Source organism: Medicago sativa, chromosome 4 (genome assembly GCF_051527215.1).
Source record: "Medicago sativa cultivar Bolivia chromosome 4, Bolivia_mono, whole genome shotgun sequence".
NCBI lineage: Eukaryota > Viridiplantae > Streptophyta > Magnoliopsida > Fabales > Fabaceae > Medicago > Medicago sativa.
Genome location: NC_140752.1, coordinates 21547133 through 21571217, shown reverse-complemented (window position 1 = coordinate 21571217; position 24085 = coordinate 21547133). Strand labels below are relative to the sequence as shown.

General features: G+C 36.1%; 1 non-coding gene across 1 annotated transcript; it reads right to left on the bottom strand.

Moving 5' to 3' along the window:
• Positions 1 to 477: 477 nt before the first annotated feature.
• LOC146927108 (small nucleolar RNA R71) lies at positions 478 to 584 on the bottom strand. The gene has a single exon (XR_015009078.1). It is a non-coding gene; the product is annotated as a small nucleolar RNA R71 (small nucleolar RNA).
• Positions 585 to 24085: the final 23501 nt, after the last annotated feature.

Genomic DNA, 24085 nt, shown 5'->3' with positions numbered 1-24085 from the left:
CTTCTTGGGTCCTCAATTTTTTTTATGCGAAAAACTAGAAATCGAGTTGTAATAATCAACGAGATCGAAAGGTATTTGCATAGACGAAAGAGAGACACACAAAATAACACCGTCATGGCCAATCGCACTCTCAAAGAGTATGCAACGCCGTCTACGGCTGAGCCACAAGCTGTTATTGTGTACCCAACGGTTGAGGATGACAACTTTGAAATCAAGCCTGCCCTACTTAACTTGGTGCAGCAAAACCAATTCTCGGGATCCCCCACTGAGGATCCCAATCTTCACATCTCTGTTTTCCTACGAATTAGTGGAACCATGAAGGAGAACCAAGAAGCCGTAAGACTTCATCTCTTTCCCTTTTCCTTAAGGGATAGAGCTAGCGCTTGGTTCCATTCCCTCGAAGTCAGTTCCATTACTTCATGGGATCAGATGAGGCAAGCATTCCTTGCCCGTTTCTTTCCACCATCTAAAACCGCTAAACTTAGAGACCAAATCACGCGGTTCAACCAAAAAGATGGGGAATCTCTCTATGAGGCGTGGGAGCGTTTCAAAGAAATGCTAAGACTTTGTCCCCACCATGGCCTAGAGAAGTGGCTTATAGTCCACACTTTTTATAATGGCTTGTCTTATACCACTAAGATGTCTGTTGATGCAGCTGCAGGTGGGGCACTTATGAACAAGAACTACACGGAAGCGTATGCCCTAATTGAAGACATGGCTCAGAATCATTACAAATGGACCGATGAGAGAGCCATCTCTAGTTCTTCACCCTCCAAAAAGGAGGCAGGTATACACGAAGTCTCTAACTATGATCACCTTGCTTCTAAAATTGATACACTAACTGAAAAACTTGAAAAATTCAATGTTAGTGCTATCAATTCTGCATCTACTCCTTCTTGTGAAATATGTGGTATAGCTGGTTATGCTGGTGTTGATTGCCAACTAGGTAGTGCTATTAATGGTGTTGAGCAAATGAATTATGCTCAATACAACCAAGGGATGCGACAAAATCAAAATTTTTATAAAAACCAAAATCCCTATGGACAAGTAGCACCACCCGGTTACGCAAACAACCAAAGATTCACTCAAAAATCCAATTTGGAAATTTTGTTGGAAAACTCTATTGCCAACCAAAACAAACAACTTCAAGAACTCAAAAACCAAACTGGATTTCTGAATGATTCTCTTTCCAAGCTCAATACCAAGGTTGATTCTATTGCTACTCACTCTAAAATGCTTGAAACACAAATCGCCCAAATAGCCCAACAAGTGGCTACATCTTCCCAAACACCGGGAGTCTTTCCTGGTCAAACCGAAGCCAATCCCAAAGCCCAAGTTAATGTCATATCTTTTGGGGGTAGTAAGTTAGGCGAAACTTTTGCTAAGGTTAAAAACGTTGGGAAAGAAAATGTCAAGCCTGTAGGTGATAAAATTGTGATAGAAGAAGCTAAACCACTTGAAGAAAACAAAACTCCATCCCCCTTAAATCCTGATAAGCTTAAACTAGAGGGTAAATTTGAAAAATTTGTTAACATACTTAGGAAGATTTACATTAAACTTCCCTTTGCTGAAGCTTTGTCTAGGATGCCTCTATATGCCAAGTTTTTAAAGGAAATTTTTTCAAAGAAAAGGGTTATAGAGCATAATGAGACAATAGCCTTGGCTAAGGAAACTAGTGCAATCATCCAAGAAGCACCCCCTAAGCTTAGAGATCCAGGTAGCTTTGCCATACCATGTGAAATTGGGAATGAAACCATAAACAAAGCCTTATGTGACTTAGGAGCTAGTGTTAGTTTGCTGCCTTTGTCTCTTCTTAAAAGGATAGGGATAGGAGAGTTAAAACCTACCGAGATGGAATTAAAAATTGCTGATCGTTCTACCATGAAACTTGTAGGATTTGTCGAGGACATACCTGTTAAGATAGAGGGGATATACATCCCCACTGATTTTGTAGTCGTTGACATTGAAGAGGACGATGATGTCCCTATAATCCTAGGTAGACCCTTCCTTGCAACTGCGGGAGCTCTCATTGATGTTAAACTTGGTAGGATAGTCTTTCAAGTGAGTGATAAGATGGTAGGATTTGAGTTGGAAAACGTTATGAAAGGTCCCGCTCTTTACTCTTGTTGCATGCTTAACGATCATGTTGTGAAAGAACGTTTTATAACGTCATCTGCACAATATGATATCTTTGATCCATTCTAAGGACTCTTTCTAACCGTCAAGCTAATGACATTAAAAGAGCGCTTCGTGGGAGGCAACCCACGCATTTTACTGCTTTTGTTTTGTTTTAAGTTGTTTTGCAGGTAGTTGTCCAAGTGTGATTCGAAAAAAAATCAAGAAATTGAAAATTTTTGAAGCCCTCCTTACCAGAAGGTTGGCACGGCCCGTGCTGAAGCTGGCACAACCGTGCCAGGTTTGTGAACAAAAAAGGGGACATGAGCCACAGAAAGTTGGCACGGCCCGTGCCAAGGGTGGCACGGCCGTGCCCGATCTCTGCACACCCTATAACATCAAATTTTTCTTCCTTCTTCCTCATTCACAAACCACAACCCTCTTTCATCTTTCAAACTTCTCTCTAAACCTCCATAACCTTCAAACCTTCATATCTCCCTCAATTCTTAACCAAATCACTCAATTCTTTCACCAATCAACCACAAACTTCATCCAAAACAAAAACCACCAATCAAAAACACCCTTCACCCATTCAAACCCATAATTCACCAAAACCCTAATCTTTCAAAACCTAACCCAAAAACCACAAAACCTTAACCAATCTCCACATCCAAACCAACAAACCTTCCTTAAACATCAACCCCAACCCTTAACCAATCCTTTCCACCAAAAATCTTCCCAAACCCCAAACTTTCATACCAACCATAACCAAGGTCAAATGGCTTCAAGAAGAAGAAGTGGAAAGGAACCAGCAAGTTCTTCCGGTCCTCCCCCAAAGAAGCAAACACAAGTCAAGAATCATGGAATTCAGTTCAAAGACAACAAACAAAGGGACAGGTACAAAATTCTTACTTCTAAAACCTTACATCCCTCTAGATATCCTGATTCCTATGATTTGCAAGTGCTAGGGCTTAGAGATGATGTTTTTAGGTTGATGGGTAGGCTAGGTTGGACTGATATGCTAACACCTATGAGGGGTTATGAGAATTTTACTTATGAATTTTTAAGCTCACTTGTTTTCACCAAAGATAAGTTGAATTTTGATAACCCTAATCATAGAGTTGTTTTCCGGTTATTGAACATTGATTATAATATGTCTCTTCAGCACTTTTGTGAAGCCTTAGGTTTTGTCAATGAGGGGTATAATCATGATCATTGGGATGATAGTCTAAAACCGGATAACTATGACCCAGCTGCCTTTTGGAACCGTATCACCGGCCTTGATAACTATGTCCCTAGAGCCAACAAAGCTAGCAACATTCACAACCCCGTACTTAGGTACCTTCAGAGGGTCATGGCTTGCACCATTTGGGGAAGAACCGAGCTAGGAAACACTAGAACCGATGAGTTGTTCATGTTATGGGCAATGCTCTACAACCACCCCGTCAACACTGGCTTTTACTTGATTGATTACCTAGACTTTGTAGCTACTAGACCAGCCGGTAGGGGAGACATAGTGGTGGGTGGCATCATTACATACATAGCTAAGTGTTTTGGTGTGAGTGAGGATGAGGGGATCAAACCAATTGAGGGAAACAATAAGCTTAACCGGGAAACCCTCATTGCTATGAATTTCATTAAACATCGTCCACCACTCCATTACCAACTTAAGCTAAATGTGCCAATCGTGTTTTTATTGCCTAACCCATCTCGGACTACCACCGAGGTGGAAGAAAATTGGTTGTATGTTGATGATGTGCAGGTTCTAGAACAACAAGATGATGAGGGAGAAGGTGCTAACTTGCACCATGATGAAGGAGAAGGTGCTAACTTGCACCAAGAGGGGCACCATGGCCATGCAGCCGGTGAGCTTAATGAAAATCAAAGATGGACATGGATCCATAATGAGATCGAGAGGATGAGCACCGAGCAACAAAGGCAAGGTGTTGAAATCTCCGGCCTTCGCAATGAAGTTCAAAGGGGCAACCGTGTCAATGATGAAAATAATGAGATGCTCCGTCGGATGATGCAACACCTCCAACTTCAAGGTCCTCCTTACGGACCTCAATAAACAAATGTGAGCTTTCCTCTTCCTCTCTTCCCTTCTTCTTCTCCCTATCTCTCTCATTCTTCTACTCATCTCCTTCTTTCTCCTTATTCTATCTCTTCTTCTTCTTCTTCTTCGTTTAATTTCTTTTTCCTTTGAATCATTGAGGACAATGCTTCCCCTAAGTGTGGGGGGGGGGCCTAATAAAGTGTCTAGAGTCGTAGTGTTCCCAAACTCCCTTGAACTTTATTCTTTTGTTTTGTTTTTATAGCAAGAGGCATGACTAAGTAGCTTGTTTTTAATGTGAATATGGCATGAAAATTTTTGTTTTGTCTCTTCTCTAAAGGTTGTTTCTTGTACATAAAAGTAGTTTCTTGTGTTTCTTATGTTCTTGCTATGCCCATATCCTGTTTTGATGTGAAAATTCTCCAATGAGAAAAGCACCCGGTTGCAATCCTTGAGCAATTGTATGAATAGGTATTTTAAGGAACACGTTCTATCTTTAGTGTTAACTTAGACCCTTTAAAGTCTTAAGAGTAAAAGTAGTATAAGTTTGTGTGGGAAAATTAATCAAATTGTTCTTAATTGTTATATTCTTATTAATTTGTTAAATGTTAAATGGGGCGGGAGAATGGCACCAACATGTGGGGGAAAGGACAATCCCTAACTTCCTAATTGTGGTGGTGACTCCCTAATTTGAACTTAATGTGAAACAAATTCATCAATGCTAGGGGGAAAGGACAATTACATCCAAAAAGACTTCCTACGCGGAGATGAAACAAACAATAATTTTGCAGCACTACTTAGGGTGATTTTGAATCTAGGGGGAAAGGACAATTACATCCGAGAAGACTCCCTACGAGGATAGATAGCCCCTAAGCATCTGCAGCCCCTTGTGCTTAATTGTTATATCTAATTTAATTTTAACTTGAATTCCCATCACTCTTATATGAAATGAAGAAAGGACTTTTCTCGGTTACTTTAGCACTAAGGATAGAACCTATTCCTCATAATATCTGTCTTATACAGGAGCAAGAAAAGGGTTGGACTGCACACACACACTCACTTGAAACTTGATGTTGGGTAGAATAGGTTCATGAGAAGTATTTGAAATTGTAATTAGTGTACTTGGAACAAAACCTTTCTTTGAGACTTATGTTCTTAATATTGCCATGAATCAATCTTTGTTGCTGCTATGTTTGCTGCCTTTTGCTTGAGGACAAGCAAAGATTCAAGTGTGGGGGAGTTTGATGAGTCATAGATAGTATTAATTATTGCCTTATTTAGTTTAGTTTTATCTTAGATTTGATTTTATTTTATTGCATTTTATTTTAGTTTAGAATATTTTACTTCAAATTGTCTTTTATTTTATTTTAGGAATAAATATATGGTGGAAGGTGCCTTGGAGCAAAAGAAAGAGGACTGGAGCAAAATACAGCGCAAGAATACGAAGATACGGGGCAAAAATACAATTCCCTTTACCAGAAGCTTGGCACGGCCCGTGCCAACATGTGGCACGGCCGTGCCCGTCTCCAGGACCTGTTTTGCTGCTTTTCTTCGGGCCCAAGTTACCCTGTTGTAGCTTTACCGTTTTATCCTTTTAGTTGCTTAGTTTCTAAGTCGATTGTAAAGCTATAAATAGAGTAGCTCTCCACCATAAACAAATCATCTTTACTTTGTTTATTTCAATTGCTATTTCAATAAAGTCTTTATTTCGTTTTTACTTTCTTCTTTGCAATTTACTTTTATCGCATTTTTCTTCTTCCCCCATGTCTACGATGAACATGAGTGAGTAGACTTCTTTGTCTTGGGATCGTTGGACAAGTCTAATGACGTAATCCGGATCAAGCCAAGTCTTAAACCCTAATTAATTGTTACCCTAATTCCTAATCTAAATTCACCGTTTTAACATGAATTAATTATTATCAAACTGTGGAAGCGAACGCGGAGGGTTTGATAATGATTAATTCATCATCACAGGTATCAATTCATAAAGCGAACGCAGAGCTTTGATATCCGAACAAGTGAATTTAGACAAGGTTTGCGAAACATGAGAATAGTCTAGCAAACCTTGGGACACATAAAGTTTCGATCTTCAAGGGTCCCAAAGGCAATCACCCATGAGAATAGGTGTGGTTGCTGGAGGGATACACTCACTGACTTCGAGAGGAGCTGTGATATGCTAAAGAGAAACTTGTCCTTAGTAATTAGGATTAACGTTTAATTATAAGTTTAAGGCTTGCTTGTGAAAAGATTCGTTATTACGATGAACCAATGATCCCAAGGCTTTTTAATATTATTGTTATTTACCTTCAAAAACTGCACTCTCCAACTTCTTATTTCTTCCTCTTCTAATCAATTTCTAAAAGCTAATTGGATTGACCAACTCCCTAGCGGAACGATAACTCTACTTACTACTATTACTTCGATAGGCCGTGCACTTGCGGTTTGGCCCTATCATTAGATTTCCTAGGAACTATTACATGCTTCGATTTGATAATGCTAGGCCACTTTATGCCCTTTTTAGTGAAAGAAAAAGGGTCAAAAACGAGTAAAATCCGTAAATTAACAAGGAAATTCACTTTACCACCATTTTGGCCGTTTTTGAAATTTCTAAAATCAACCATGGAAGTCGTAGATATGCTCATTAAATTTCCTAGGAACTATTACATGCTTCGATTCGATAAGGCTAGGCCACTTTATGCCCTTTTTAGTGAAAGAAAAATGATCAAAATCGAGTAAAATCCGTAAATTAACAAGGAAATTACCCCTATGTTGGCCGTTTTTGAAAATTCTAATATAGACCATTCAAGTCGTAGATATGTTTGTTAGATTTCCTACGAACTATTACATGCTTCGATTCGATAAGGCTAGGCCACTTTATGCCTTTTTTAGTGAAAGAAAAAGGATCAAAATCGAGTAAAATCCGTAAATTAACAAGGAAATTACCCCCATGTTGGCCGTTTTTGAAAATTCTAATATAAACCATGGAAGTCGTAGATATGCATGTTAGATTTCCTAGGAACTATTACATGCTTCGATTTGATAAGGCTAGGCCACTTTATGCCCTTTTTAGTGCGAGAAAAAGGGTCAAAAACGAGTAAAATCCGTAAATTAACAAGGAAATTCACTTTACCACCATTTTGGCCGTTTTTGAAATTTCTAAAATCAACCACTTAAGTCGTAGATATGCTCATTAGATTTCCTAGGAACTATTACATGCTTCGATTCGATAAGGCTATGCCACTTTATGCTCTTTTTAGTGACAGAAAAAGGGTCAAAAACCAGTAAACTCCGTAAATTAACAAGGAAATTCACTTTACCACCATTTTGGCCGTTTTTGAAATTTCTAAAATCAACCATGGAAGTCGTAGATATGCTCATTAGATTTCCTAGGAACTATTACATGCTTCGATTCGATAAGGCTAGGCCACTTTATGCCCTTTTTAGTGAAAGAAAAAGGATCAAAATCGAGTAAAATCCGTAAATTAACAAGGAAATTACCCCCATGTTGGCCGATTTTGAAAATTCTAATATAAACCATGGAAGTCATAGATATGCTCGTTAGATTTCCTAGGAACTATTACATGCTTCGATTCGTTAAGTTTAGGCCACTTTATGCCTTTTCTAGTGAAAGAAAAAGGGTCAAAAACGAGTAAAATCCGTAAATTAACAAGGAAATTACCCCCATGTTGGCCGTTCTTGAAAATTCTAATATAAACCATGGAAGTCGTAGATATGCTTGTTAGATTTCCTTGGAACTATTACATGCTTCGATTTGATAAGGCTAGACCACTTTATGCTCTTTTTAGTGAAAGAAAAAGGGTCAAAAACGAGTAAAATCCGTAAATTAACAAGGAAATTCACTTTACCACCATTTTGGCTGTTTTTGAAATTTCTAAAATCAACCATGGAAGTCGTAGATATGCTCATTAGATTTCCTAGGAACTATTACTTGCTTCGATTCGATAAGGCTAGGCCACTTTATCCCTTTTTTAGTGAAAGAAAAGGGTCAAAAACGAGTAAAATCCGTAAATTAACAAGGAAATTACCCCCATGTTGGCCGTTTTTGAAAATTCTAATATAAACCATGGAAGTCGTAGATATGCTTGTTAGATTTCCTTGGAACTATTACATGCTTCGATTTGATAAGGCTAGGCCACTTTATGCTCTTTTTAGTGAAAGAAAAAGGGTCAAAAACGAGTAAAATCCGTAACTTAACAAGGAAATTAACTTTACCACCATTTTGGCCGTTTTTGAAATTTCTAAAATAAACCATGGAAGTCGTAGATATGTTCATTAGATTTCCAGGAACTATTACATGCTTCGATTCGATAAGGCTAGGCCACTTTATGCCTTTTTTAGTGAAAGAAAAGGGTCAAAAATGAGTAAAATCCGTAAATTAACAAGGAAATTACCCCCATGTTGGCCGTTTTTGAAATTTCTAATATAAACCATGGAAGTCGTAGATATGCTTGTTAGATTTCCTAGGAACTATTACATGCTTCGATTTGATAATGCTAGGCCACTTTATTCCCTTTTTAGTGAAAGAAAAAGGGTCAAAAACGAGTAAAATTCGTAAATTAACAAGGAAATTCACATTACCACCATTTTGGCCGTTTTTGAAATTTCTAAAATCAACCATGGAAGTCGTAGATATGCTCATTAAATTTCCTAGGAACTATTACATGCTTCGATTCGATAAGGCTAGGCCACTTTATGCCCTTTTTAGTGAAAGAAAAATGATCAAAATCGAGTAAAATCCGTAAATTAACAAGGAAATTACCCCTATGTTGGCCGTTTTTGAAAATTCTAATATAGACCATTCAAGTCGTAGATATGTTTGTTAGATTTCCTACGAACTATTACATGCTTCGATTCGATAAGGCTAGGCCACTTTATGCCTTTTTTAGTGAAAGAAAAAGGATCAAAATCGAGTAAAATCCGTAAATTAACAAGGAAATTACCCCCATGTTGGCCGTTTTTGAAAATTCTAATATAAACCACGGAAGTCGTAGATATGCTTGTTTGATTTCCTAGGAACTATTACATGCTTCGATTTGATAAGGCTAGGCCACTTTATGCCCTTTTTAGTGAAAGAAAAAGGGTCAAAAACGAGTAAAATCCGTAAATTAACAAGGAAATTCACTATACCACCATTTTGGCCGTTTTTGAAATTTCTAAAATCAACCACGGAAGTCGTAGATATGCTCATTAGATTTCCTAGGAACTATTACATGCTTCGATTCGATAAGGCTAGGCCACTTTATGCCTTTTTTAGTGAAAGAAAAGGGTCAAAAACGAGTAAAATCCGTAAATTAACAAAGAAATTACCCCCATGTTGGCCGTTTTTGAAAATTCTAATATAAACCATGGAAGTCGTAGATATGCTTGTTAGATTTCCTTGGAACTATTACGTGCTTCGATTTGATAATGCTAGGCCACTTTATGCTTTTTTTAGTGGAAGAAAAGGGTCAAAAACGAGTAAAATCCGTAAATTAACAAGGAAATTACCCCCATGTTGGCCGTTTTTAAAAATTCTAATATAAACCATGGAAGTCGTAGATATGCTTGTTAGATTTCCTAGGAACTATTACATGCTTCGATTTGATAAGGCTAGGCCACTTTATGCCCTTTTTAGTGAAAGAAAAAGGGTCAAAAACGAGTAAAATCCGTAAATTAACAAGGAAATTCACATTACCACCATTTTGGCCGTTTTTGAAATTTCTAAAATCAACCACGGAAGTCGTAGATATGCTCATTAGATTTCCTAGGAACTATTACATGCTTCGATTCGATAAGGCTAGGCCACTTTATGCCTTTTTTAGTGAAAGAAAAGGGTCAAAAACGAGTAAAATCCGTAAATTAACAAAGAAATTACCCCCATGTTGGCCGTTTTTGAAAATTCTAATATAAACCGTGGAAGTCGTAGATATGCTTGTTAGATTTCCTTGGAACTATTACATGCTTCGATTTGATAAGGCTAGGCCACTTTATGCTCTTTTTAGTGAAAGAAAAAGGGTCAAAAACGAGTAAAATCCGTAAATTAACAAGGAAATTCACTTTACCACCATTTTGGCCGTTTTTGAAATTTCTAAAATCAACCATGGAAGTCGTAGATATGCTCATTAGATTTCCTAGGAACTATTACATGCTTCGATTCGATAAGGCTAGGCCACTTTATGCCTTTTTTAGTGAAAGAAAATGGGTCAAAAACGAGTAAAATCCGTAAATTAACAAGGAAATTACCCCCATGTTGGCCGTTTTTGAAATTTCTAATATAAACCATGGAAGTCGTAGATATGCTTGTTAGATTTCCTAGGAACTATTACATGCTTCGATTTGATAAGGCTGGGCCACTTTATGCCCTTTTTAGTGAGAGAAAAAGGGTCAAAAACGAGTAAAATTTGTAAATTAACAAGGAAATTCACTTTACCACCATTTTGGCCGTTTTTGAAATTTCTAAAATCAACCACGGAAGTCGTAGATATGCTCATTAGATTTCCTAGGAACTATTACATGCTTCGATTCGATAAGGCTAGGCCACTTTATGCTCTTTTTAGTGAAAGAAAAAGGGTCAAAAACGAGTAAACTCCGTAAATTAACAAGGAAATTCACTTTACCACCATTTTGGCCGTTTTTGAAATTTCTAAAATCAACCATGGAAGTCGTAGATATGCTCATTAGATTTCATAGGAACTATTACATGCTTCGATTCGATAAGGCTAGGCCACTTTATGCCCTTTTTAGTGAAAGAAAAAGGATCAAAATCGAGTAAAATCCGTAAACTAACAAGGAAATTACCCCCATGTTGGCCGATTTTGAAAATTCTAATATAAACCATGGAAGTCATAGATATGCTCGTTAGATTTCCTAGGAACTATTACATGCTTCGATTCGTTAAGTTTAGGCCACTTTATGCCTTTTCTAGTGAAAGAAAAAGGGTCAAAAACGAGTAAAATCCGTAAATTAACAAGGAAATTACCCCCATGTTGGCCGTTTTTGAAATTTCTAATATAAACCATGGAAGTCGTAGATATGCTTGTTAGATTTCCTAGGAACTATTACATGCTTCGATTTGATAATGCTAGGCCACTTTATTCCCTTTTTAGTGAAAGAAAAAGGGTCAAAAACGAGTAAAATTCGTAAATTAACAAGGAAATTCACATTACCACCATTTTGGCCGTTTTTGAAATTTCTAAAATCAACCATGGAAGTCGTAGATATGCTCATTAAATTTCCTAGGAACTATTACATGCTTTGATTCGATAAGGCTAGGCCACTTTATGCCCTTTTTAGTGAAAGAAAAATGATCAAAATCGAGTAAAATCCGTAAATTAACAAGGAAATTACCCCTATGTTGGCCGTTTTTGAAAATTCTAATATAGACCATTCAAGTCGTAGATATGTTTGTTAGATTTCCTACGAACTATTACATGCTTCGATTCGATAAGGCTAGGCCACTTTATGCCTTTTTTAGTGAAAGAAAAAGGATCAAAATCGAGTAAAATCCGTAAATTAACAAGGAAATTACCCCCATGTTGGCCGTTTTTGAAAATTCTAATATAAACCATGGAAGTCGTAGATATGCTTGTTTGATTTCCTAGGAACTATTACATGCTTCGATTTGATAAGGCTAGGCCACTTTATGCCCTTTTTAGTGAAAGAAAAAGGGTCAAAAACGAGTAAAATCCGTAAATTAACAAGGAAATTCACTATACCACCATTTTGGCCGTTTTTGAAATTTCTAAAATCAACCACGGAAGTCGTAGATATGCTCATTAGATTTCCTAGGAACTATTACATGCTTCGATTCGATAAGGCTAGGCCACTTTATGCCTTTTTTAGTGAAAGAAAAGGGTCAAAAACGAGTAAAATCCGTAAATTAACAAAGAAATTACCCCCATGTTGGCCGTTTTTGAAAATTCTAATATAAACCATGGAAGTCGTAGATATGCTTGTTAGATTTCCTTGGAACTATTACGTGCTTCGATTTGATAATGCTAGGCCACTTTATGCTTTTTTTAGTGGAAGAAAAGGGTCAAAAACGAGTAAAATCCGTAAATTAACAAGGAAATTACCCCCATGTTGGCCGTTTTTAAAAATTCTAATATAAACCATGGAAGTCGTAGATATGCTTGTTAGATTTCCTAGGAACTATTACATGCTTCGATTTGATAAGGCTAGGCCACTTTATGCCCTTTTTAGTGAAAGAAAAAGGGTCAAAAACGAGTAAAATCCGTAAATTAACAAGGAAATTCACATTACCACCATTTTGGCCGTTTTTGAAATTTCTAAAATCAACCACGGAAGTCGTAGATATGCTCATTAGATTTCCTAGGAACTATTACATGCTTCGATTCGATAAGGCTAGGCCACTTTATGCCTTTTTTAGTGAAAGAAAAGGGTCAAAAACGAGTAAAATCCGTAAATTAACAAAGAAATTACCCCCATGTTGGCCGTTTTTGAAAATTCTAATATAAACCGTGGAAGTCGTAGATATGCTTGTTAGATTTCCTTGGAACTATTACATGCTTCGATTTGATAAGGCTAGGCCACTTTATGCTCTTTTTAGTGAAAGAAAAAGGGTCAAAAACGAGTAAAATCCGTAAATTAACAAGGAAATTCACTTTACCACCATTTTGGCCGTTTTTGAAATTTCTAAAATCAACCATGGAAGTCGTAGATATGCTCATTAGATTTCCTAGGAACTATTACATGCTTCGATTCGATAAGGCTAGGCCACTTTATGCCTTTTTTAGTGAAAGAAAATGGGTCAAAATCGAGTAAAATCCGTAAATTAACCAGGAAATTACCCCCATGTTGGCCGTTTTTGAAATTTCTAATATAAACCATGGAAGTCGTAGATATGCTTGTTAGATTTCCTAGGAACTATTACATGCTTCGATTTGATAAGGCTGGGCCACTTTATGCCCTTTTTAGTGAGAGAAAAAGGGTCAAAAACGAGTAAAATTTGTAAATTAACAAGGAAATTCACTTTACCACCATTTTGGCCGTTTTTGAAATTTCTAAAATCAACCACGGAAGTCGTAGATATGCTCATTAGATTTCCTAGGAACTATTACATGCTTCGATTCGATAAGGCTAGGCCACTTTATGCTCTTTTTAGTGAAAGAAAAAGGGTCAAAAACGAGTAAACTCCGTAAATTAACAAGGAAATTCACTTTACCACCATTTTGGCCGTTTTTGAAATTTCTAAAATCAACCATGGAAGTCGTAGATATGCTCATTAGATTTCATAGGAACTATTACATGCTTCGATTCGATAAGGCTAGGCCACTTTATGCCCTTTTTAGTGAAAGAAAAAGGATCAAAATCGAGTAAAATCCGTAAACTAACAAGAAAATTACCCCCATGTTGGCCGATTTTGAAAATTCTAATATAAACCATGGAAGTCATAGATATGCTCGTTAGATTTCCTAGGAACTATTACATGCTTCGATTCGTTAAGTTTAGGCCACTTTATGCCTTTTCTAGTGAAAGAAAAAGGGTCAAAAACGAGTAAAATCCGTAAATTAACAAGGAAATTACCCCCATGTTGGCCGTTTTTGAAAATTCTAATATAAACCATGGAAGTCGTAGATATGCTTGTTAGATTTCCTTGGAACTATTACATGCTTCGATTCGATAAGGCTAGGCCACTTTATGCCTTTTTGAGTGAAAGAAAAGGGTCAAAAATGAGTAAAATCCGTAAATTAACAAGGAAATTACCGCCATGTTGGCCGTTTTTGAAAATTGTAATATAAACCATGGAAGTCGTAGATATGCTTGTTAGATTTCCTAGGAACTATTACATGCTTCGATTTGATAATGCTAGGCCACTTTATGCCCTTTTTAGTGAAAGAAAAAGGGTCAAAAACGAGTAAAATCCGTAAATTAACAAGGAAATTCACTTTACCACCATTTTGGCCGTTTTTGAAATTTCTAAAATCAACCATGGAAGTCGTAGATATGCTCATTAAATTTCCTAGGAACTATTACATGCTTCGATTCGATAAGGCTAGGCCACTTTATGCCCTTTTTAGTGAAAGAAAAATGATCAAAATCGAGTAAAATCCGGAAATTAACAAGGAAATTACCCCTATGTTGGCCGTTTTTGAAAATTCTAATATAGACCATTCAAGTCGTAGATATGTTTGTTTGATTTCCTACGAACTATTACATGCTTCGATTCGATAAGGCTAGGCCACTTTATGCCTTTTTTAGTGAAAGAAAAAGGATCAAAATCGAGTAAAATCCGTAAATTAACAAGGAAATTACCCCCATGTTGGCCGTTTTTGAAAATTCTAATATAAACCATGGAAGTCGTAGATATGCTTGTTAGATTTCCTAGGAACTATTACATGCTTCGATTTGATAAGGCTAGGCAACTTTATGCCCTTTTTAGTGAGAGAAAAAGGGTCAAAAACGAGTAAAATCCGTAAATTAACAAGGAAATTCACTTTACCACCATTTTGGCCGTTTTTGAAATTTCTAAAATTAACCACGGAAGTCGTAGATATGCTCATTAGATTTCCTAGGAACTATTACATGCTTCGATTCGATAAGGCTAGGCCACTTTATGCTCTTTTTAGTGAAAGAAAAAGGGTCAAAAACGAGTAAACTCCGTAAATTAACAAGGAAATTCACTTTACCACCATTTTGGCCGTTTTTGAAATTTCTAAAATCAACCATGGAAGTCGTAGATATGCTCATTAGATTTCCTAGGAACTATTACATGCTTCGATTCGATAAGGCTAGGCCACTTTACGCCCATTTTAGTGAAAGAAAAAGGATCAAAATCGAGTAAAATCCGTAAATTAACAAGGAAATTACCCCCGTGTTGGCCGATTTTGAAAATTCTAATATAAACCATGGAAGTCATAGATATGCTCGTTAGATTTCCTAGGAACTATTACATGCTTCGATTCGTTAAGTTTAGGCCACTTTATGCCTTTTCTAGTGAAAGAAAAAGGGTCAAAAACGAGTAAAATCCGTAAATTAACAAGGAAATTACCCCCATGTTGGCCGTTTTTGAAAATTCTAATATAAACCATGGAAGTCGTAGATATGCTTGTTAGATTTCCTTGGAACTATTACATGCTTCGATTCGTTAAGTTTAGGCCACTTTATGCCTTTTCTAGTGAAAGAAAAAGGGTCAAAAACGAGTAAAATCCGTAAATTAACAAGGAAATTACCCCCATGTTGGCCGTTTTTGAAAATTCTAATATAAACCATGGAAGTCGTAGATATGCTTGTTAGATTTCCTTGGAACTATTACATGCTTCGATTTGATAAGGCTAGGCCACTTTATGCGCTTTTAAGTGAAAGAAAAAGGGTCAAAAACGAGTAAAATCCGTAAATTAACAAGGAAATTCACTTTACCACCATTTTGGCCGTTTTTGAAATTTCTAAAATAAACCATGGAAGTCGTAGATATGCTCATTAGATTTCCTAGGAACTATTACATGCTTTGATTCGATAAGGCTAGGCCACTTTATGCCTTTTTTAGTGAAAGAAAAGGGTCAAAAATGAGTAAAATCCGTAAATTAACAAGGAAATTACCCCCATGTTGGCCGTTTTTGAAAATTCTAATATAAACCATGGAAGTCGTAGATATGCTTGTTAGATTTCCTAGGAACTATTACATGCTTCGATTTGATAATGCTAGGCCACTTTATGCCCTTTTTAGTGAAAGAAAAAGGGTCAAAAACGAGTAAAATCCGTAAATTAACAACGAAATTCACTTTACCACCATTTTGGCCGTTTTTGAAATTTCTAAAATCAACCATGGAAGTCGTAGATATGCTCATTAAATTTCCTAGGAACTATTACATGCTTCGATTCGATAAGGCTAGGCCACTTTATGCCCTTTTTAGTGAAAGAAAAATGATCAAAATCGAGTAAAATCCGGAAATTAACAAGGAAATTACCCCTATGTTGGCCGTTTTTGAAAATTCTAATATAGACCATTCAAGTCGTAGATATGTTTGTTTGATTTCCTACGAACTATTACATGTTTCGATTCGATAAGGCTAGGCCACTTTATGCCTTTTTTAGTGAAAGAAAAAGGATCAAAATCGAGTAAAATCCGTAAATTAACAAGGAAATTACCCCCATGTTGGCCGTTTTTGAAAATTCTAATATAAACCATGGAAGTCGTAGATATGCTTGTTAGATTTCCTAGGAACTATTACATGCTTCGATTTGATAAGGCTAGGCAACTTTATGCCCTTTTTAGTGAGAGAAAAAGGGTCAAAAACGAGTAAAATCCGTAAATTAACAAGGAAATTCACTTTACCACCATTTTGGCCATTTTTGAAATTTCTAAAATTAACCACGGAAGTCGTAGATATGCTCATTAGATTTCCTAGGAACTATTACATGCTTCGATTCGATAAGGCTAGGCCACTTTATGCTCTTTTTAGTGAAAGAAAAAGGGTCAAAAACGAGTAAACTCCGTAAATTAACAAGGAAATTCACTTTACCACCATTTTGGCCGTTTTTGAAATTTCTAAAATCAACCATGGAAGTCGTAGATATGCTCATTAGATTTCCTAGGAACTATTACATGCTTCGATTCGATAAGGCTAGGCCACTTTACGCCCATTTTAGTGAAAGAAAAAGGATCAAAATCGAGTAAAATCCGTAAATTAACAAGGAAATTACCCCCATGTTGGCCGATTTTGAAAATTCTAATATAAACCATGGAAGTCATAGATATGCTCGTTAGATTTCCTAGGAACTATTACATGCTTCGATTCGTTAAGTTTAGGCCACTTTATGCCTTTTCTAGTGAAAGAAAAAGGGTCAAAAACGAGTAAAATCCGTAAATTAACAAGGAAATTACCCCCATGTTGGCCGTTTTTGAAAATTCTAATATAAACCATGGAAGTCGTAGATATGCTTGTTAGATTTCCTTGGAACTATTACATGCTTCGATTCGTTAAGTTTAGGCCACTTTATGCCTTTTCTAGTGAAAGAAAAAGGGTCAAAAACGAGTAAAATCCGTAAATTAACAAGGAAATTACCCCCATGTTGGCCGTTTTTGAAAATTCTAATATAAACCATGGAAGTCGTAGATATGCTTGTTAGATTTCCTTGGAACTATTACATGCTTCGATTTGATAAGGCTAGGCCACTTTATGCGCTTTTAAGTGAAAGAAAAAGGGTCAAAAACGAGTAAAATCCGTAAATTAACAAGGAAATTCACTTTACCACCATTTTGGCCGTTTTTGAAATTTCTAAAATAAACCATGGAAGTCGTAGATATGCTCATTAGATTTCCTAGGAACTATTACATGCTTTGATTCGATAAGGCTAGGCCACTTTATGCCTTTTTTAGTGAAAGAAAAGGGTCAAAAATGAGTAAAATCCGTAAATTAACAAGGAAATTACCCCCATGTTGGCCGTTTTTGAAAATTCTAATATAAACCATGGAAGTCGTAGATATGCTTGTTAGATTTCCTAGGAACTATTACATGCTTCGATTTGATAATGCTAGGCCACTTTATGCCCTTTTTAGTGAAAGAAAAAGGGTCAAAAACGAGTAAAATCCGTAAATTAACAAGGAAATTCACTTTACCACCATTTTGGCCGTTTTTGAAATTTCTAAAATCAACCATGGAAGTCGTAGATATGCTCATTAAATTTCCTAGGAACTATTACATGCTTCGATTCGATAAGGCTAGGCCACTTTATGCCCTTTTTAGTGAAAGAAAAATGATCAAAATCGAGTAAAATCCGGAAATTAACAAGGAAATTACCCCTATGTTGGCCGTTATTGAAAATTCTAATATAGACCATTCAAGTCGTAGATATGTTTGTTTGATTTCCTACGAACTATTACATGCTTCGATTCGATAAGGCTAGGCCACTTTATGCCTTTTTTAGTGAAAGAAAAAGGATCAAAATCGAGTAAAATCTGTAAATTAACAAGGAAATTACCCCCATGTTGGCCGTTTTTGAAAATTCTAATATAAACCATGGAAGTCGTAGATATGCTTGTTAGATTTCCTAGGAACTATTACATGCTTCGATTTGATAAGGCTAGGCAACTTTATGCCCTTTTTAGTGAGAGAAAAAGGGTCAAAAACGAGTAAAATCCGTAAATTAACAAGGAAATTCACTTTACCACCATTTTGGCCGTTTTTGAAATTTCTAAAATTAACCACGGAAGTCGTAGATATGCTCATTAGATTTCCTAGGAACTATTACATGCTTCGATTCGATAAGGCTAGGCCACTTTATGCTCTTTTTAGTGAAAGAAAAAGGGTCAAAAACGAGTAAACTCCGTAAATTAACAAGGAAATTCACTTTACCACCATTTTGGCCGTTTTTGAAATTTCTAAAATCAACCATGGAAGTCGTAGATATGCTCATTAGATTTCCTAGGAACTATTACATGCTTCGATTCGATAAGGCTAGGCCACTTTACGCCCATTTTAGTGAAAGAAAAAGGATCAAAATCGAGTAAAATCCGTAAATTAACAAGGAAATTACCCCCATGTTGGCCGATTTTGAAAATTCTAATATAAACCATGGAAGTCATAGATATGCTCGTTAGATTTCCTAGGAACTATTACATGCTTCGATTCGTTAAGTTTAGGCCACTTTATGCCTTTTCTAGTGAAAGAAAAAGGGTCAAAAACGAGTAAAATCCGTAAATTAACAAGGAAATTACCCCCATGTTGGCCGTTTTTGAAAATTCTAATATAAACCATGGAAGTCGTAGATATGCTTGTTAGATTTCCTTGGAACTATTACATGCTTCGATTCGTTAAGTTTAGGCCACTTTATGCCTTTTCTAGTGAAAGAAAAAGGGTCAAAAACGAGTAAAATCCGTAAATTAACAAGGAAATTACCCCCATGTTGGCCGTTTTTGAAAATTCTAATATAAACCATGGAAGTCGTAGATATGCTTGTTAGATTTCCTTGGAACTATTACATGCTTCGATTTGATAAGGCTAGGCCACTTTATGCGCTTTTAAGTGAAAGAAAAAGGGTCAAAAACGAGTAAAATCCGTAAATTAACAAGGAAATTCACTTTACCACCATTTTGGCCGTTTTTGAAATTTCTAAAATAAACCATGGAAGTCGTAGATATGCTCATTAGATTTCCTAGGAACTATTACATGCTTTGATTCGATAAGGCTAGGCCACTTTATGCCTTTTTTAGTGAAAGAAAAGGGTCAAAAATGAGTAAAATCCGTAAATTAACAAGGAAATTACCCCCATGTTGGCCGTTTTTGAAAATTCTAATATAAACCATGGAAGTCGTAGATATGCTTGTTAGATTTCCTAGGAACTATTACATGCTTCGATTTGATAATGCTAGGCCACTTTATGCCCTTTTTAGTGAAAGAAAAAGGGTCAAAAACGAGTAAAATCCGTAAATTAACAAGGAAATTCACTTTACCACCATTTTGGCCGTTTTTGAAATTTCTAAAATCAACCATGGAAGTCGTAGATATGCTCATTAAATTTCCTAGGAACTATTACATGCTTCGATTCGATAAGGCTAGGCCACTTTATGCCCTTTTTAGTGAAAGAAAAATGATCAAAATCGAGTAAAATCCGGAAATTAACAAGGAAATTACCCCTATGTTGGCCGTTTTTGAAAATTCTAATATAGACCATTCAAGTCGTAGATATGTTTGTTTGATTTCCTACGAACTATTACATGCTTCGATTCGATAAGGCTAGGCCACTTTATGCCTTTTTTAGTGAAAGAAAAAGGATCAAAATCGAGTAAAATCCGTAAATTAACAAGGAAATTACCCCCATGTTGGCCGTTTTTGAAAATTCTAATATAAACCATGGAAGTCGTAGATATGCTTGTTAGATTTCCTAGGAACTATTACATGCTTCGATTTGATAAGGCTAGGCCACTTTATGCCCTTTTTAGTGAGAGAAAAAGGGTCAAAAACGAGTAAAATCCGTAAATTAACAAGGAAATTCACTTTACCACCATTTTGGCCGTTTTTGAAATTTCTAAAATTAACCACGGAAGTCGTAGATATGCTCATTAGATTTCCTAGGAACTATTACATGCTTCGATTCGATAAGGCTAGGCCACTTTATGCTCTTTTTAGTGAAAGAAAAAGGGTCAAAAACGAGTAAACTCCGTAAATTAACAAGGAAATTCACTTTACCACCATTTTGGCCGTTTTTGAAATTTCTAAAATCAACCATGGAAGTCGTAGATATGCTCATTAGATTTCCTAGGAACTATTACATGCTTCGATTCGATAAGGCTAGGCCACTTTACGCCCATTTTAGTGAAAGAAAAAGGATCAAAATCGAGTAAAATCCGTAAATTAACAAGGAAATTACCCCCATGTTGGCCGATTTTGAAAATTCTAATATAAACCATGGAAGTCATAGATATGCTCGTTAGATTTCCTAGGAACTATTACATGCTTCGATTCGTTAAGTTTAGGCCACTTTATGCCTTTTCTAGTGAAAGAAAAAGGGTCAAAAACGAGTAAAATCCGTAAATTAACAAGGAAATTACCCCCATGTTGGCCGTTTTTGAAAATTCTAATATAAACCATGGAAGTCGTAGATATGCTTGTTAGATTTCCTTGGAACTATTACATGCTTCGATTCGTTAAGTTTAGGCCACTTTATGCCTTTTCTAGTGAAAGAAAAAGGGTCAAAAACGAGTAAAATCCGTAAATTAACAAGGAAATTACCCCCATGTTGGCCGTTTTTGAAAATTCTAATATAAACCATGGAAGTCGTAGATATGCTTGTTAGATTTCCTTGGAACTATTACATGCTTCGATTTGATAAGGCTAGGCCACTTTATGCGCTTTTAAGTGAAAGAAAAAGGGTCAAAAACGAGTAAAATCCGTAAATTAACAAGGAAATTCACTTTACCACCATTTTGGCCGTTTTTGAAATTTCTAAAATAAACCATGGAAGTCGTAGATATGCTCATTAGATTTCCTAGGAACTATTACATGCTTTGATTCGATAAGGCTAGGCCACTTTATGCCTTCTTTAGTGAAAGAAAAGGGTCAAAAATGAGTAAAATCCGTAAATTAACAAGGAAATTACCCCCATGTTGGCCGTTTTTGAAAATTCTAATATAAACCATGGAAGTCGTAGATATGCTTGTTAGATTTCCTAGGAACTATTACATGCTTCGATTTGATAAGGCTAGGCCACTTTATGCCCTTTTTAGTGAGAGAAAAAGGGTCAAAAACGAGTAAAATCCGTAAATTAACAAGGAAATTCACTTTACCACCATTTTGGCCGTTTTTGAAATTTCTAAAATTAACCACGGAAGTCGTAGATATGCTCATTAGATTTCCTAGGAACTATTACATGCTTCGATTCGATAAGGCTAGGCCACTTTATGCTCTTTTTAGTGAAAGAAAAAGGGTCAAAAACGAGTAAACTCCGTAAATTAACAAGGAAATTCACTTTACCACCATTTTGGCCGTTTTTGAAATTTCTAAAATCAACCATGGAAGTCGTAGATATGCTCATTAGATTTCCTAGGAACTATTACATGCTTCGATTCGATAAGGCTAGGCCACTTTACGCCCATTTTAGTGAAAGAAAAAGGATCAAAATCGAGTAAAATCCGTAAATTAACAAGGAAATTACCCCCATGTTGGCCGATTTTGAAAATTCTAATATAAACCATGGAAGTCATAGATATGCTCGTTAGATTTCCTAGGAACTATTACATGCTTCGATTCGTTAAGTTTAGGCCACTTTATGCCTTTTCTAGTGAAAGAAAAAGGGTCAAAAACGAGTAAAATCCCTAAATTAACAAGGAAATTACCCCCATGTTGGCCGTTTTTGAAAATTCTAATATAAACCATGGAAGTCGTAGATATGCTTGTTAGATTTCCCTGGAACTATTACATGCTTCGATTTGATAAGGCTAGACCACTTTATGCTCTTTTTAGTGAAAGAAAAAGGGACAAAAACAAGTAAAATCCGTAAATTAACAAGGAAATTCACTTTACCACCATTTTGGCTGTTTTTGAAATTTCTAAAATCAACCATGGAAGTCGTAGATATGCTCATTAGATTTCCTAGGAACTATTACATGCTTCGATTCGATAAGGCTAGGCCACTTTATGCCTTTTTTAGTGAAAGAAAAGGGTCAAAAACGAGTAAAATCCATAAATTAACAAGGAAATTACCCCCATGTTGGCCGTTTTTGAAAATTCTAATATAAACCATGGAAGTCGTAGATATGCTTGTTAGATTTCCTTGGAACTATTACATGCTTCGATTTGATAAGGCTAGGCCACTTTATGCGCTTTTAAGTGAAAGAAAAAGGGTCAAAAACGAGTAAAATCCGTAAATTAACAAGGAAATTCACTTTACCACCATTTTGGCCGTTTTTGAAATTTCTAAAAAAAACCATGGAAGTCGTAGATATGCTCATTAGATTTCCTAGGAACTATTACATGCTTTGATTCGATAAGGCTAGGCCACTTTATGCCTTTTTTAGTGAAAGAAAAGGGTCAAAAATGAGTAAAATCCGTAAATTAACAAGGAAATTACCCCCATGTTGGCCGTTTTTGAAAATTCTAATATAAACCATGGAAGTCGTAGATATGCTTGTTAGATTTCCTAGGAACTATTACATGCTTCGATTTGATAATGCTAGGCCACTTTATGACCTTTTTAGTGAAAGAAAAAGGGTCAAAAACGAGTAAAATCCGTAAATTAACAAGGAAATTCACTTTACCACCATTTTGGCCGTTTTTGAAATTTCTAAAATCAACCATGGAAGTCGTAGATATGCTCATTAAATTTCCTAGGAACTATTACATGCTTCGATTCGATAAGGCTAGGCCACTTTATGCCCTTTTTAGTGAAAGAAAAATGATCAAAATCGAGTAAAATCCGTAAATTAACAAAGAAATTACCCCCATGTTGGCCGTTTTTGAAAATTCTAATATAAACCGTGGAAGTCGTAGATATGCTTGTTAGATTTCCTTGGAACTATTACATGCTTCGATTTGATAAGGCTAGGCCACTTTATGCTCTTTTTAGTGAAAGAAAAAGGGTCAAAAACGAGTAAAATCCGTAAATTAACAAGGAAATTCACTTTACCACCATTTTGGCCGTTTTTGAAATTTCTAAAATCAACCATGGAAGTCGTAGATATGCTCATTAGATTTCCTAGGAACTATTACATGCTTCGATTCGATAAGGCTAGGCCACTTTATGCCTTTTTTAGTGAAAGAAAATGGGTCAAAAACGAGTAAAATCCGTAAATTAACAAGGAAATTACCCCCATGTTGGCCGTTTTTGAAATTTCTAATATAAACCATGGAAGTCGTAGATATTCTTGTTAGATTTCCTAGGAACTATTACATGCTTCGATTTGATAAGGCTAGGCCACTTTATGCCCTTTTTAGTGAGAGAAAAAGGGTCAAAAACGAGTAAAATCCGTAAATTAACAAGGAAATTCACTTTACCACCATTTTGGCCGTTTTTGAAATTTCTAAAATCAACCACGGAAGTCGTAGATATGCTCATTAGATTTCCTAGGAACTATTACATGCTTCGATTCGTTAAGTTTAGGCCACTTTATGCCTTTTCTAGTGAAAGAAAAAGGGTCAAAAACGAGTAAAATCCGTAAATTAACAAGGAAATTATCCCCATGTTGGCCGTTTTTGAAAATTCTAATATAAACCATGGAAGTCGTAGATATGCTTGTTAGATTTCCTTGGAACTATTACATGCTTCGATTCGTTAAGTTTAGGCCACTTTATGCCTTTTCTAGTGAAAGAAAAAGGGTCAAAAACGAGTAAAATCCGTAAATTAACAAGGAAATTACCCCCATGTTGGCCGTTTTTGAAAATTCTAATATAAACCATGGAAGTCGTAGATATGCTTGTTAGATTTCCTTGGAACTATTACATGCTTCGATTTGATAAGGCT